The following is a 17,018-nucleotide window of genomic DNA, read 5'->3' as shown; positions in this document are numbered from 1 at the left end:
TGAGTTGGATGTACAATAACTCAATGTTTCGAGTAAGGTAGAAGAAGAAGGTCTGAACTGAGAGGAAGTTCGATCTTATTTTCATAAGATTGTTGAACATTACTTTCAGAAGGATGTCAGACCAGAAGCCGAGGTTTATATCTCGAGGAAGTAAGAAGTGGATTATAACTTGAGAAAGTGAGTAATATTTACTCAGAAGTACGAAAGCTCAAGTAAGTCAAAAATAAAGAAGTTGGACGAAGGAAATGTCAGAGACCAAATACAGCTCAAGAAGGCCAAAGACCGAAGGAAATTGACCATACCAGAACCACAGACTAATAGAATGATTCCTTTCATGGAACCTAAATAACCCAAAATAGTTATAGGTATCAACTATAAACCATGATTGGATGGACTAAATGAGTCTAATCCATTCTTAGGGAAATAAACCATCACGAACAATTCCATGGTAAAGTACCTTACCAAGTACCATTATTGCACTCTTGGTAGTAAGGGAAAATAAAGACCTATTTAGCATTAGGAGTTTATTATCAAATTAGCCTTCAAATAAGACCAGCAGCACCAGAAGAAGTCTCAATCATTGAATCTTCAATGAGAAAGGAAACAAGCTTATAGAGCTGGAAGAAATCAAAGAATCAAAGTAAGAACCATGGTTCAGAGACAGATATTAATGGATTCCAGGAAGAATCTGGACAAGGGATATATTCAAATATATCCAACAAGATCAATACGGAGTTCGAGAAAAGATATAGTCCGCACAAGTCGGATCCACACTTCGGAAACGTGAGAGAGTTCAAACTTCGAGGACGAAGTTTAGTTTAAGGGGTAGAGACTCGTAATATCCCAGGTAATGGGGTTACAAAAAATAGAGGAAACAGATGTGTGCATTGCATTCATGCATAGAAAATCTGGGAATTTTCGCGCTTTAAAGTAAAACAGTCACGATGAATCGAAGTTTCACTTGACCTTGGTGGAATTGAAGTAGCTCATCAAGTCAAGCGCTATAAACCTCAATGTGACTTTACTAAAACCTTGTTTTGGGTAGAGATGATTTGATCTAAGGGGTTAGATCAAATGGAATTAAAATCAACACAAGAACTTATTAATCAAGGAGCAACTACTTGATCTTATAACAGATCATAATAAGGTAATCCTTACCATAACATATGAACATACATCTATTTGGAAATCAAGTAACAATAAATGGAGAAACCATTCTTCACTTATCTTCTCCATGTCTTAAAACTAATCCATGATCCTACCATGAAACCTCATGGTATTCATTCCACTTCAACAATGGAATTATAACAAGGAGATCCACTCAAGAAGTATATATCCTTCTCTATTCCATATTACCGCACATCAAACCTAGAGAGGTGAGAGTTTTATAACAATTATTAGAGAAGCAATAACAAACCTTGATCTAAACCTTGGATATACATCCAAGTATTCAAATCATCATCTTTAAGAGGAACCCTAGGATCTTATTCAAGATAGTGGAGTTTTAGACTTGATATTTATTAAGATATGGTGAATACACCATAAACCCTAGAATAAACCATACCTTTGTAAGAGAGCTCAAGCTAAGGTGTTACACTCAAGAAAGTTAAGCCAACAATTGAATGTGAGGAAGAGAACTATCCATATAACCAGATAATAATATCAACATTGTTTAAGTAGAACCCTAAACAGAATATCTCAGGCATTCTCCTGGGATATAATTTATGGAGACAACCATAGCCATGTCCACTCAAGATAGTATAGAAGAAGTACTATATCTAGTTGATCAAGACAATGCTTGATCATGGAAGTGAGAAAACCATTCAATAAGAGATCCCTTAGGACGCCAAACCTTGATCACTAAAAATTGAGTGATGATCATAAACCCTGAGAATTGGAGGTAGAGATATTAAGAACAAGTTGATCATGCCTAATCCATGATCATGCTCTTGAAATATGTGAGGATAAATTAAACCCTACTAAAATAAGTAGATCTCATTACCACATGAAATTATAGGGAGATCACTAGTAAGCAAACCTAGACTTATATCCCAACTTTTACTTGTGATGAATCACTTGGTGATCACAAGTAGAATTCTACCACATATACATTCCACTTATTCTTCATCTAAGAAACATAAGCAAAACCTTAGAGTAAAACTCCATACTTAAATGGTGAGAAATCAACCATTCATCAATGTAACCAAAGTTAACTATAAAAAGAACCATAGCCACCCTAATTACTTTAATGATAAATTGAGAATAGCAATAGAAGTTAATTGGGAGGAAGAGCAATCCTAGCCAAAGTAAGATGGAGTTGAAACCCACATAAAACCTATATCCATGTCTCAAGTTAACTTGTGAATTACTTGGTGATCACAAGTAAAACCCTAATCTATATCCCAACATTAGTTAGGCATCACTTTGGTGATCACCACTATAAACCTAATTCATAATTGAGTTCCAAACCATTTGCCAGTAAGTAAATATAATTAGAACCCTAGAATTCCTCACTAGCTAAACTATATGATTAAACCCATGGTGGTGATCAACTACTTATCTTGATAACCAAAACCAAACCATGATGAGAGTAGTACCTATTCTAGGTATTCTAAGGTGTTACTAAACCACAATATTAATACTAAACTTGGGAGGAGTTTAAGTAGAGTTTCTAATTCATTAGCACATAGTTCTGCACATAAAATAACAATCAAGTAACAACACTATCAAATAGGAGGTCAAATCCTTAGAGATATTTAGCACATAAAATCATGTCACTACATCACTTTCTTATTTGAAATCCATTAATAAGTATTACCTTGAGATTGTTTCTTGCAAGGGAACACAAACTTAACTATCAATAGGTATTTATAAGGGCCTATTTGAACATAGTTTGGACCACCTTAAATTGATATTGGAAATTATGGCTATAAATGCTCAATCCCAAACTCTAATAACATTCAATCAATAAGGGTGTCATCACATATATAAAATATTTCTAAGATCTCATATTAAGTTATATTAGTATCTTTGTGAACTCCAAAATGATTCACACATTTAAAATCCTGCAAAACAGAATGGAAATTCAAATCAGATTTAAATAGAAAATACAAAATAAGAAAACAAATAAAAGAAAAGGAGACACTTACCCGGACCTGGCCAGCCGAAGGAGCCCAGCAAGAGTCCACCACCGCAGCCCACTACCACAGCCCAGCAGCAGACCACTAGCGGCCCAAACCACGGCCTGGCCCAGTCACTTACCCTTCGCCACGGATAAGAGCGAAGACGACGAAATCGTCTTCGTCTCCGTCTTCCTCGGCGTGGGCATGCTCGACAGCTCCACGTCCCGGCCGCCGATGTGGACCTCCGCGTCCATCGACAACCACCGAAGACCGTATAAATACGGGAGAACAAACCCTAGCACCCATTTCTTCTTCTCCCTCGTTAGAATGCCGAAACCCTAGCTCGCCGGTAGCCAGCTCGCCCTGGCGATTCTGACCACCCCCGAGGCCGCCGTTGAGCTCAGGAGGAGCGCCTCGTCGTCCTCGTTCCTCTAGTATAGTTTCGCATCAAGGGAAGCTCGAGGGACGACGCAATCGACCGTTTCCTTCCGCCGGACCGCAAGGGGAACGACGACCACCCGGTCGCCTCCGTCGTCAATCAACACCGGCGACCATCTTGGAAGCATCACGGTGAGCTTACGCTTCTCCCGAGCATCCTATTGAGCCCTAATTCGTGCCGTAACATCCCGTCACCGTCGACCACCATCCGCCGCCGTTGTTCATGATCGACGGCAAAGTTCCGATGACCAATAAATAGCGGCGCAACCACCACTCGACTCGCCATAGTGTTCCGGTTCAAACTAGCACACACATGCACCCGCGGGAGCACTCCAGCATCGGCGCCATCCTTCACCGGTCGCCGGCGAGGAGCTCCCGGGCCACGTCCTCGATTTTGACTTGGTCAAAACCGACGTGGACCACCGGCCCACCCGTCCGTGTGTGTGGGTAACTCTAGTCTGGGTAGGTTTAGTAGTTTTCTGTTTTAAATTTCAATTCAAAAATTACTGCAACTCTGCAAAATTATATAAAATCCATATTAACTCAGAAAAATGAAAATAATATATCAAAATTCTTATAAAACTAAACTCTATCCAATAAAAATATAAAATGAAATTTTTATTTTTAATAAAAATTCAATTATTTTATCCTTGTTAATTAAGCCTTTTCCATTAATTCCAAATTCAATTAAAATTCAATAATTAAGAAAAACTTCCAAAAAATTAATAAAAACCAGTAAGCAAATAAGGAAAATGTTAAAACAAATTTTCCTTTGTTTATAATTTATTAAATCCTTAATAAGAGGATTTAAACCCTTATTAATAATTGTCTTAATTATTAATTCTTTAAAAATAAGAAAATGTCAAATCCAATATTATTTTTAATTCAAAATTACTAATAACTTCAACTTTACCTTGAAGTTATTAATCATTGAACCATAGGGTAAATAGCAAACCCTAATTCATTATGAAATGATGTTACAACCTTATCATTTCATGTGGAACTCTAAAACCCTAATTCAACTATGCACCAAACCCTAGTTCCAATAATCAATAGGAAACCTAAATTACTTCTAAAACCTAAACCCTAGATCCTCACATGTAATCATGGTATTCTATTTTTCATCCATAGGATCATAACAGAAATTAAACACATGCCATGCCACATAAAAATTGTAGGAGCCCCATCATCAATCATATAGTAGTCCATATACGCATACCTATCCAACTTAATTGATCCAATTGGATCAATCACATCTAAACCCTAGTTCCTATCATCCAACTTATCAACCTTAACCATTCCTGTTCAATTAGCATCACACCATGGTGATGATCCCTAATAGCAACTATGCCCATTATCTTGTATTACCTAACCATACTCCACTAAACCCCACTAGTGTTGGATACTTATCAACCATCCTATTTAGGAAACCACCATTCCTTACTTAGTAGATCCAATAGCAAACCTTAGACAACCTCAACCCTAATTGCAATACTTCTTATTACTTAAGAAGTATGTTCTTCAAAAGTTATTCTTTTGAAGAAAATAAGGTATCATCATCAATCCTGCCTAATAGGACCTATAAACCCTAACTATCTATCACTAGTAAGATATAACCAACCTTGGTAGCACCCATGTGTAATTAATTGCTTAAGATGCTTAGGCTTTGTTCAACCCTTACAAGTTCTAGCTATTGATGAATCCAACTATGTTGTGATCCATCTAATACTTACTCCAGAAACTAGATGAAACCATAGACAACCATAGAATCCCACCAACTTAATTATCATACTTGTTCTTTATCAAAGAACATGTTCTTCAAAAGTTATTTTTTAAAGTATATGATAATCAATCATTAACCATGCCATATAGTACTAAAACTGACCACTGCTCTTTATTTGATAACATGATGCCAATTGTCATTCTTTGTGTTCTCAATTGATTATTATGTTTATCATCTACCTGTTTATAATACCAAGTAAATCACACCTGAATAAGAACCTTGTTTGTGAATCACTCTAAAAGTGTAACACACCCTGAACCAATCATTACAACTCACTGATCCTAAATCATCAGGGTTAGGTCACGCTTAGAGCGATTGCATCTCATATTTATGCATTATTGCATCCTTGCCAATCTTTTAAACATCGTCCCTACCGGACAATGATGCTATTTCAGAATTTGGAGTTATTGCGTATCGAAGACCTTGCCTGCATAATCTTGCAGTCAAGAAAGGCAAGTTCATCACTTGCTCATGTCATTTGAGTATCTTTATCAAATTACTTGCAAAGTACTATGATTATCACTATTGCATAAAAACCAAAACCACTATTTTCATAACTATGAATATGACTATGTGGTGGGCAATGGAACCATGGATTGTGTTGATATGGTGGAGGTTCCATTGCAAGGGTTTATATCCATCTAGGATTAAACAACAAATGTCGCCAGTGATTCTTGTGCCGTAATACCCGTGTTAACCATAAGATCTGGAGTGGGACGGAATAGTCAACCGTATTTCCACCTCTTGTACATCAACGGATTCGCTTACCGTAGACGGTTGTATCTTGCGGAGCAATTGGTGGGTGGGGAGCCCCTTCTAATTCCCCACGGTATAGGCTGTTGCTTACCGTAGACGGTTGCCGCTTGCGGAACAATTGGTGGGTGGGGATCCCCTTCTAATTCCCCACGGTAATGCGGTCTATGATGGGTTGCAGCTACCGGCGAAGGAGTTTGGTTCGATCCCAGACTGTCGTCGTGGCCGGGGTCCACCCTGAAATTACGGGAATAATGGGACCGGCGAGGACCCAGGGTCGGGGCATGCAACAAAGGGTGGGTGTATGAGGTAGCGGAGGAATATGATTGGCTATGACCTTATACCGGGCCTCACACCAAAGGAAGTGTGGACGAGAACTTAAGCTCGGTTGGCACCAAGGTTAAGATCTCTTATGGGTAAAGCAACACACCTCTCGCAGAGTGTAAAGAACCGTGACCTGTCACTCCCCGTTCCGGGATATGGAACTGCGAACGCGGCCGGAAAGGAGCTCCATGAAGTTCTAGTAAACCGGTGAAGGCTGACGGACATAGTTCTTCCGAATAAAAGCAACCTTTTGAAGAAATGGTTATGAAAACTTGCATTGGTATTAGACTTTATGGTCTAATGCCGTAGCTAGTGCATTAAACACCTCTTTCCTATAATGAACTTGTTGAGTACGCTCGTACTCATCCCACTCTTAAATCCCCTGCTTAGATATGGAAGCATCGAAGGAGGATCTACAGCGCAACTCGAAAACCGAGGAGTCAACAACTACTTCAAGATACAGAACCCTGTCAGAGGAGTCAGATACCACATCCATCAAGGAGAAAACCTAGTCTAGCCATATAAGGGAACTAGCTTCCTAAACCTAGCTCCTAATTAGCTAGAGTCTATTCTTAGCCTCTGTAGCTAGATAAATACTCTACAAATAGAGTTCGTGATAAGATTAGACTACGAGTCGTTCTTCTGGAGTTTATTTGCAGTTTTACCTCATTGTAAAGTAGGAGGCTGTGATGATCTTATGTAACAGAGTCGATGTTGTAATTATATAGACATACCTTGGACCCGCATATGTTTCTGTTGTACCACTCTGAGCGATATAATACTAGTGGAACGGTGTTTCATTGGTGTTATATCAGACTTGCATACTACACCATGCAGTGGTATGCCGGGTCACCACACGGATTACTTCACTAAATGGGTGGAGGCCGTCCCTATGAAGAAGGTAAAATCAGAAGATGTTATCAAGTTTGTGAAAGAACATGTCATTCATAGGTTCGGGATTCCTCAAACCATCACGACCGATGGAGGTTCGGTCTTCATCTCTAAAGAATTCAGAAAGTTCTGCGATGACATGGGAATTAAGCTGATCCGATCATCTCCATACTATGCTCAAGCCAACGGGCAAGCTGAAGCGTCCAATCGAGCCCGATCAAGCTGATTAAGAGGAAAATTGACGAGAACCCTAGGGTTTGGCATGAAACATTGTCAGAAGCTTTGTGGGCCTATCGCATGTCATGCCATGGAGCTATAAAAACTTCGCCATACCAGCTCGTCTATGGGCAGGAAGCCGTATTGCCTTGGGAAATTTCGGCTGGATTGAGACGTGTCACGTTTCAGAATGATCTAACAGCTGAAGAATATGCAGCCCTGATGAGTGATACTATTGAGGATGCAACGAAACTTAGACTTTGGTCCTCGGAGAAGATTAAAGAGAACAAAGCCAGGGTGGCTCGCGCATACAACAAGAAGGTGAGACCAAAGGAGTTTCAAGTTGGTGATCTAGTATGGGAAGCCGTGTTGCCATTAGGAACCAAGGATAAAGCATATGGCAAATGGTCTCCTAATTGGCACGGTCCGTACAAAGTCGATCAGGTATTGAAGGGCAATGCATACATGCTCGAGCAGCTGGACGGTGTTAAATTCCCGGTAGCCGTCAATGGTCAACACCTCAAGAAATATTTCCCAAGCATGTGGGACGATGGACAGTGAAACATGGGGGCCGATGTATAAAATCGGCCAGTAAAAAAAATTTATATGCAAATCACAGCCGATGCACAGACATCGAATTTAGGAACATGGATACCAGTACAGCCGATGCTCGGACATCGACTTTAGAATAATGAAAAGCCGATGCATAGCCATCGACTCTAGAGGAATAAGCTCAATGGAGAAGGTTAACAAATCAGTTTCAGGCCAGAGTCCATGGCATTTGAGATGATTCTCCCATTGGATTTGCTGAGGAGTTGAATCTGTGCGTTTGAGATTGGAGGATGGCGTGGACACGGATTGGACCTGTTGTGGCCTTAAATCGCGTTTTTGAGTAAAAGCCGATGCCTTGCCATCGACTCTTTGAGCGTTGACTTCGTTTGGCAATCGGCAAATTGGGCGAGAGAACAAAATCAATAGAGGAATATTTTCTTCATTAATAAGGGAGATTTCTTACAAAGAAAGAGCCGATTGCTCAAAGGAGGAAGAACAAAAGAAAGGTCTATTGACCAATCTGCTACTACTACTAGACCTATACTAGTAGACGCTACCCTACGGGCCGTCGCTGCCCTCGTCGTCGCCATCGGAGCTCTCATCGGCGCTGCTGCCGGCGGGCTCCTCGTCGCTGCTCCCATAGCCATCTATGGGAGCTTCCTCCTCCTCGTCGTCGTCGTCGTCATCCGATCCGGCGCGGAAGCGCTTCGCCGGCGGATAGTCCTCGAGGGAGTCGTCGTCGTCTTCTTCTTCCTCCTCCTCGGAGGAAGTGTAGCCGTCCCGGGAGAACGAGTCGTCCTCACTCGTCGCTTCCGAGCTTCCCCATCGGCAAGGAACTGGAGGTCATCGTCGCCGCTGGTCAAGGACTTGTCGTCCTCGGACCAGACGAAGGGCTCGTAGTCCTCGTTGTCCCACTCCGTTGGGGCGAGGATGTCGTGCGCCGCCAGCGAGCCCCACTCCGGCGTCGGCTCACGAGATGAAGAAGATTGGGAGGAAAGATCCGACGAGGTGGAGGAGGACGAAGAGGAGAAGGACTGGGAAGAAAGATCCGACGAGGCGGAGGAGAAAGAAGAGGAAGACATTGCTACAGGAGATGGGGAATTTTTGGGTGCCGATGGCTAGAACAGAGCAAGGGGATGAAGAGGCGAACTGTTCGGCGCGGTTAAATAAAAGGGGGTATAGTGGATTTAATGCCACAGCAGTTTCCGAGGAAGTGGTGCCAAAAGAAAAAAAAACAACAAGGGTCAAATCACGCGGAGAAGTTGAGATGGCAAGGCATCATGATGAAGGATACTGCGGCGGTTTTGCCCTGCCACGACGTGACCCAACGAAGAAGAGGCAGAGTGGTTTTGGAATTATCATTTCCAAAACCAGGGGGCATGCGTTATCACCAGAATTTGACCGGATCAGAGGTGGGCCGTGATTAAAGATGGGCTTGAAGAATATACACGGAAGATATACATGAATCGGCCTTGTACACGAAGTTTGGGCTAGTTTGCCCATGTATCTGTAAATATAGTAGGATACGTGTCGGTTAGGTAGAATTTGGCTCGTACACGGTTGGGATTATTCCCACGTTAGAAAGTCTACGGACTATAAATATGTATCTAGGGTTATTGAGAAAAACAACAATCACGTTCACAAAAAACCAATCTAGGCGCATCGCCACCCCTTGTTTCGAGGGTTTCTTCCGGGTAAGCATCATGCTGCCTAGATCGCATCGGCAGTATACGTTTATTCGTTGTTCATGCGTTGCTCGTGCTGAAGCCTTGTTGATGGCGAGCAACGTAGTTATCATAGATGTGTTAGGGTTAGCATTGCTTTACCACGATATATGCTTTTATCCATGCTATCCCTAGACGTCTAGCCACCCTTGTACCGATCTGAGGTGCAAGGGTGGCACCCTGCTTAGTCATTATTTAGTAGATCCGATCCGTTACGATTGCTCCTTGTTCTTCAAGGATTAGTTTAATATCTGCATAGTTAGGCCTTGCAAACGGGTTGAAGGATCCAGTAGCACGTAGGGTGTAGTTTGCTAGCCCTAGATAAGATGTTCCGGGAATCAACTCCATGTTGGTTTTTAGGCCTTATCTAGGGCTGGTTTATTATCACCTTGCGTGGCTGCCAGGCTCAATCACGTGTAGGATGTTCCGATTATGCGGTGAAAACCCTAAATCGTCGTAGGTCGTTTTAGCTTTATATTGATCAAGCAGGACCACCATGTGATCGTAGACCTCATACGAATCATGGGTGGATCGGCTCCTTGAGCCGATTCACAGGACAACCTGAGACCCGATCGAGGCTCGTATTTAATGTTTACGTGTATGCCATGCAGGAAACTAAGCGAAGCAATCCATCACCTTCCCGACCGGGTATAGGTCAGGTGGCACACCCTTGCACCGAGCATCGGGACGTGCGTGCCGGAGCTTTGCGGGCCGTCGCTCGAGGGACCAGGGCCAGCCGCAGTTCTGGGAGCCTCCCGGCTCTACGTGTTGCCCGTCGCTACTCGCCGGTGGGTTTCGGACGCCAACACCAGCATCAATCCAGCTCCAAAGCTTCTCCTCAACACCAGGAATCAGAGAAATTTGAAGAAAGATTGAGAAGGATCTAGATCCACCCGCCTCCTTATTTGCTAGAGAGAAGCTAAACCAAAGAAATCCTACAGCTACAGAGGACCAGACCCCTCTCCCACTCACCATCGGCCACCATGGTCGCCGACGGCAAGGGGGAGAGAGGCCGGTGGTTGGATCTGGGGGAGAGCTCAAGGACGAGTTTATCCACTAGGGTATTCTCCACAGGGGTAGGAGAGAGAGTTCCCGTCTATTTGTTATTTGTTATGACACATGCATACATGCATTTCGACATATATTTGATCACTAGCTATACAAATGAGTGATCTCATAATCGGCCAACCCTAACCGACTTGACATCACGACCTAGCCCAACGTGTGGCAGCGCTGCCCGCATTGGGGCCCCTCCAGCCCATCGCCTCCGGCCCTCCCTCACACCTCCCTCTCCTTTGCCGCCGCCGGTGACGTTGTCGGGCAAAGCCTGCGCGACATGGCGGCGACGGGGACTCTGCTGCAATGGCTAGGCAGAGCTGCAGCGGTGACCGTTTCTCCATCTTCTAGCCGCGGTGGTGCGCGGCAGTGACAGCCTGAGGCGCGGCGGCGGTGATGCAGCGGTGGGTCGGGCTCGTGAGGGCCTGAGCACTGCGGGATCCCATGGCTTGCAACGAGGGTGTTTCTGCCCACATCACCTGGGCGTCGGGGCGGCGGCCTCGGAATCGGTGGTGGTGTCCTCCTCCTCTCCGGAGGTGGACGGCCTTCTTGGGATCTGGGGTGGAGAATCTCGGGATCCCACATCGATCTCTGGCGGTGAAGATCCAGTCGATGTCGAGTTGGGGGTGTTGTGGCAGCCGGTTAAAACTGTGCTTCGATCTCGGTCTTGGCGGATGATGGCGGCGTCGATTGGCGTCGTTACCTTGTCGAAAGCATCATCTTTGCTTGCCTCAGCACTACACTCAGCGAGTTGGGGATGCGCGGCTGCCGGTGAAAATCGTGCTCCGACTTTAATCTTGGCGGTCGATGGCCGCGTCACACGTCATAACCTTCTTGAAGGCATCGCCGTCGCAGCCTGCATCTACCCACTCGTGCTGCTTCGAGGGAAACCCTAAATCTGGGTCTCCCGGATCGGACGATGGCGGCGCTACCTGCGTCGTTCTACCTCTTGGGGCATCGTTTTTGGAGCAGCTGCTGGATGTTGGCGGATGTTGGTGGAGTGGTATTCATCTACCACATCGATGGCGCTGAGTCTCGGTAGCATGGTGCTGCGGGGTATCGACGATGGATGCGGGTGATGGGGTCTAATCTACAAGATTGAAGCAACGAGATGGAGATGAGACTAACCCTCAAAGATTCCAAAGCCTACGAGATTAATCTCGTTGTTGGTGTAGACGATTGTCCCCGGTACTGCAATCCGGCAGCACTTCCGTACTCGGTCGCGCGTACGGTGTCGATGAAGCTCCTTCCTCTCCCGTTCCAGCGGGCAGCGGAGGTGTGATAGATCTCCTCCAAATTCCAGCAGCACGACGGCGTGGTGGTGGTAGTGGAGGAAGAAAAAACTGCAGGGCTTCGCCTAAGCCGGAGCAGCGTATGGTGGAGGAGAGAGGCGGCCAGAGGAGAGGCAATTGTGGGGTAGGGTGGCCGGCCACCCCCTCCCCTCTTTATATAGGGGGCCAGGTCGGTGGGGTGGCCCCCCATCCCATCTAGGGTTAGGGGGCGGCGGCCAAAGGGGGAAGAGGGCTTTCCCCTCCCCCAAGTTGATCCCCCCTAGGGAAACCCTAGGGGTTGGCCGGCCTGGGCCTTGGGGGGCATGTGCCCCCGGCCCATTAGGCCAGGGGGCATCCCCTTGGCCCATGCTAGCCCTCCTAGGTCGTGGGCCCCATGGTGGACCCCTCCGGAACCTTCTAGAACCTTCCAGTCAATCACCGGAAAGATCCCAAACTTTTCCGAAACCCAGAAATCAACTTCCCTTATATGAATCTTATTCTCTGGACTATTCCGGACCTCCTCGTGACATCCTGGATCACATCCGAGACTCCGAACAAACTTCGTCTCCATACCATATTCAAATCTACTTATGCGACATCGAACCTTAAGCGCGTCACCCTACGGTTCGCGAACTATGCAGACATGGTCGAGACTCCTCTCCGAGCAATAACCAATAGCGGGATCTGGAGATCCATAATGGCTCCCACATATTCAACGATGACTTAGTGATCGATTGAACCATTTACATACGATGTCAATTCCCTTTGTCACACGATATTTTACTTATCTGAGGTTTGATCAACGGTATCTCCATACCTTGTTCAACCTCGTTATCGACTAAGTACTCTTTACTCGTACCGCGGTATGTCATCTCTTATGATCAAATCATATGCTTGCAAGCTAATCGAGAAGACATTCCACCGAGAGGGCCCGGAGTATATCTATCCGTCATCGGGATGGACAAATCCCACTATTGATCCATATGCCTCAACTCACACTTTCCAAATACTTAATCCCATCTTTATAACCACCCATTTACGCAATGGCATTTGATGTAATCAAAGTACCCTTCCGGTGTAAGTGATTTACATGATCTCATGGTCGAAGGACTAAGACAACTATGTATCGAAAGCTTATAGCAAATTGAACTTAATGACTTGATCTTATGCTACGCTCATTTGGGTGTGTGTCCATTATATCATTCAACTAATGACATAACCTTGTTATTAATAACATCCAATGTTCATGATCACGAAACCATGATCATCCATTAATCAACAAGCTAGTTATACAAGAGGCTTACTAGGGACTCCTTGTTGTTTACATAACACACATGTATCAATGTTTCGGTTAATACAATTATAGCATGGTATGCAAACATTTATCATAAACACAAAGATATTATAATAACCACTTTATTATTGCCTCTTGGGCATATCTCCAACAGATCTCCCACTTGCACTAGAGTCAATAATCTAGATTACATTGTAAGGTACCTAACACCCATAGCATTCTGGTGTTGGTCATGCTTTGCCCTAGGGAGAGCTTTAGTCAACGGATCCGCAACATTCGGATCCGTGTGTACTTTGCAAATCTCTACTTCACCATCTTCGATGTACTCGCGAATCGAATGAAAACGCAGCTTGATATGCTTCAGCTTCTTGTGTGACCTTGGTTCCTTTGCATTGGCGATGGCACCCGTGTTGTCACAATAAATGACTAACGGGTCCAATGCACTAGGAACCACACCAAGCTCAACAATGAACCTCTTCATCCATACCGCTTCCGACGAAGCCTCCGAAGCCGCTATATATTCAGATTCCGTTGCGAGATTTCGCCACCGTGCACTGCTTGGAACTGCTCCGACCTACTGTCGCACCATTCAATATAAACACGTACCTGGATCGAGACTTAGAGTCATCAGGATCGTTGTTCCAACTTGCATCGGTGTAACTCGGTTACAACGAGCTCTTGGTCACCGCCATAACAAAGAAACATATCCTTAGTCCTTTTCAAGTACTTCAGGATATTCTTGACCGCTGTCCAAGTGTTCCATTCCTGGATCACTTTGATATCTGCTGGTCAAACTAACAGCATGTGCGATATCCGGTCTAGTACACAGCATGGCATACATGAGAGAGCCTACTGCCGAAGCATAGGGGATCTTGCTCATCCTCTCTCTTTCATCTGCTGTAGCTGGACCTTGAGTCTTACTCAAGACCTTACCTGGCAACATAGGCAAGAACCCTTTCTTGCTTTCATCCATTCTAAACTTCTTTAGAATCTTGTCCAAGTATGTACTCGTGAAAGGCCTATTAGGCGTCTTGATCTATCTCTATAAATCTTGATGCCTAAAATGTATGTTGCTTCACCAAGGTCTTTCATTGAAAAACACTTATTCAAATAACCTTTAACACTCGCTTAATAGTTCTATATCATTCCCAATCAATAATATGTCATCTACATATAATATCGGGAACGCTACTGAGCTCCCACTCACTTTCTTGTAAATACGAGGCCTCACCATGAGTCCGTATAAAACCGAAGTCTTTGATCACTCTATCAAAGCGTAGGTTCCAACTCCGGGATGCTTGCTTCAGTCCATAAATGGAACGCTGAAGTTTGCATACCTTGTCAGCATTTTCAGGATCGACAAAACCTTTGGGTTGTACCATATACAGCTCTTCCTCAATATCACCATTAAGGAACGCCGTTTTGACATCCATCTGCCAAATTTCATAATCGAAAAATGCAGCTATTGCTAACAAAATCCTTACAGACTTTAGCTTCGCTACAGGTGAGAAAGTCTCATCGTAGTCAACTCCTTGAATTTGTCGGAAACCCTTTGCGACAAGTCGAGCTTTATAGACAGTAATATTACCATCGGCATCTGTTTTTCTCTTGAAGATCCATTTATTCTCGACAGCCTTGCGGCTATCGGAGTAAATCTACCAAAGTCCATACTTTGTTATCATACATGGATCCCATTTCGAATTTCATGGCTTCTTGCCATTTGTTGGAATCTGGGCTCATCATTGCTTCTTCATACGTCGCAGGGTCCTCATCATTGTTGTCCACAATCATGACATTCAGACAGGGATCATACCAATCAGGAGTGGTATGTTCCCTCGTCGACCTGCGAGGTTCAGTAGCTTCCTCGTTCGAAGTTTCATGATCATCATCATTCGCTTCCTCTCCTATCGGTGCAGGCTGTGCAGGAACTTCTTCCGGCACTGCGCTACTCTGATCTATGAGAGAAGGTTTTCATTAACCTCGTCGAGTTCTACTTTCCTTCCAATCACTTCTTTAGTGAGAAACTCCTTCTCAAGAAAGGATCCGTTCTTGGCAACAAAGATTTTTCCTTCGGATCTGTGATAGAAAGTGTACCCAATTGTTTCTTTAGTGTATCCTATGAAGACGCATTTTTCCGCTTTGGGTTCTAGCTTGTCAGGCTGTAACTTCTTTACATAAGCTTCGCAACCCCAAACTTTAAGGAACGACAGCTTAGGTTTCTTTCCAAACCATAGTTCATACGGTGTCGTTTCAACGGATTTAGATGGTGCCCTATTTAAAGTGAATGCGGATGTCTCTAATGCATAACCCCATAACGATAACGGCAAATCGGTAAGAGACATCATAGATCGAACCATATCTAAGAGAGTTCGATTACGACGTTCGGACACACCATTACGCTGTGGTGTTCCCGGCGGTGTCAACTGTGAAAGTATTCCGCATTTCTTTAAATGCATGCCAAACTCATAACTCAGATATTCGCCTCCGCGATCAGAACGCAGAAACTTAATCTTCTTGTTACGTTGATTTTCTACTTCACTTTGGAATTCCTTGAACTTCTCAAAAGTCTCGGACTTATGTTTCATAAAGTAAATATATCTATATCTACTCAGATCTTAGTCATTTTTCCCATTAGACATGCTTCGCATCTGTCAAGTGACTCAAAGTCAAGTGACTCAAGAAGTCCATCGGAATGGAGTTTCTTCATGCGCTTCACTCCAATATGACCAAGACGACAGTGCCACATATAAGTAGAATTATCATTCAATTTAATTCGCTTAGCATCAATGTTATGAACATGTGTATCACTACTATCGAGATTTAACAAGAATAAACCATTCATCTCAGGTGCATGGCCATAAAAGACATTACTCATATAAATCGAACAACCATTATTCTCAGACTTAAACGAATAACCGTCTTGCATTAAACAAGATCCAGATATAATGTTCATGCTCAACGCAGGTACCAAATAACAATTATTAAGGTTTAAAACTAATCCCGAAGGTAGATGTAGAGGGAGCATGCCGACGGCGATGACATCGACTTTGGATCCATTTCCAACGCGCTTCGTCACCTCGTCTCTTGCCAGGCTTCGTCTATTCCGCAGTTCCTGTTTCGAGTTACAAATTTGAGCAACCAAACCAGTATCAAATACCCAGGCACTACTACGAGAACCAGTAAGATAGACATCAATAACATGTATATCAAATATACCTTTTTTCTTGATGTGGCCGCTCTTCAGATCGGCCAAGTATTTGGGGCAATTGCGCTTCCAGTGCCCCTTCCCCTGGTAGTAATAGCACACAGTCTCAGGTTTAGGACCAGCCTTAGGCTTCTCAGGATGCGGTGCAACTTTCTTGCCGCCCTTCTTGAAGTTACCCTTGTTAGGCTTGCCCTGCTTTTTGCAACTGGTGGTCTTGTTGACCATCAACACTTGTTTCTCCTTCTTAATCTCTACTTCAGCAGATTTCAGCATGGAAAAGAGTTCAGGCAAATCTTTATTCATGTTCTGCATGTTGTAGTTCATCACGAAGTTCTTGTAACTTGGTGGCAGTGATTGAAGGACACGATGAATACCCAGCTGGTTAGGGA

This window comes from Lolium rigidum, chromosome 3, assembly GCF_022539505.1.
Source record: "Lolium rigidum isolate FL_2022 chromosome 3, APGP_CSIRO_Lrig_0.1, whole genome shotgun sequence".
Lineage (NCBI taxonomy): Eukaryota > Viridiplantae > Streptophyta > Magnoliopsida > Poales > Poaceae > Lolium > Lolium rigidum.
This window is presented reverse-complemented; position numbering follows the sequence as displayed.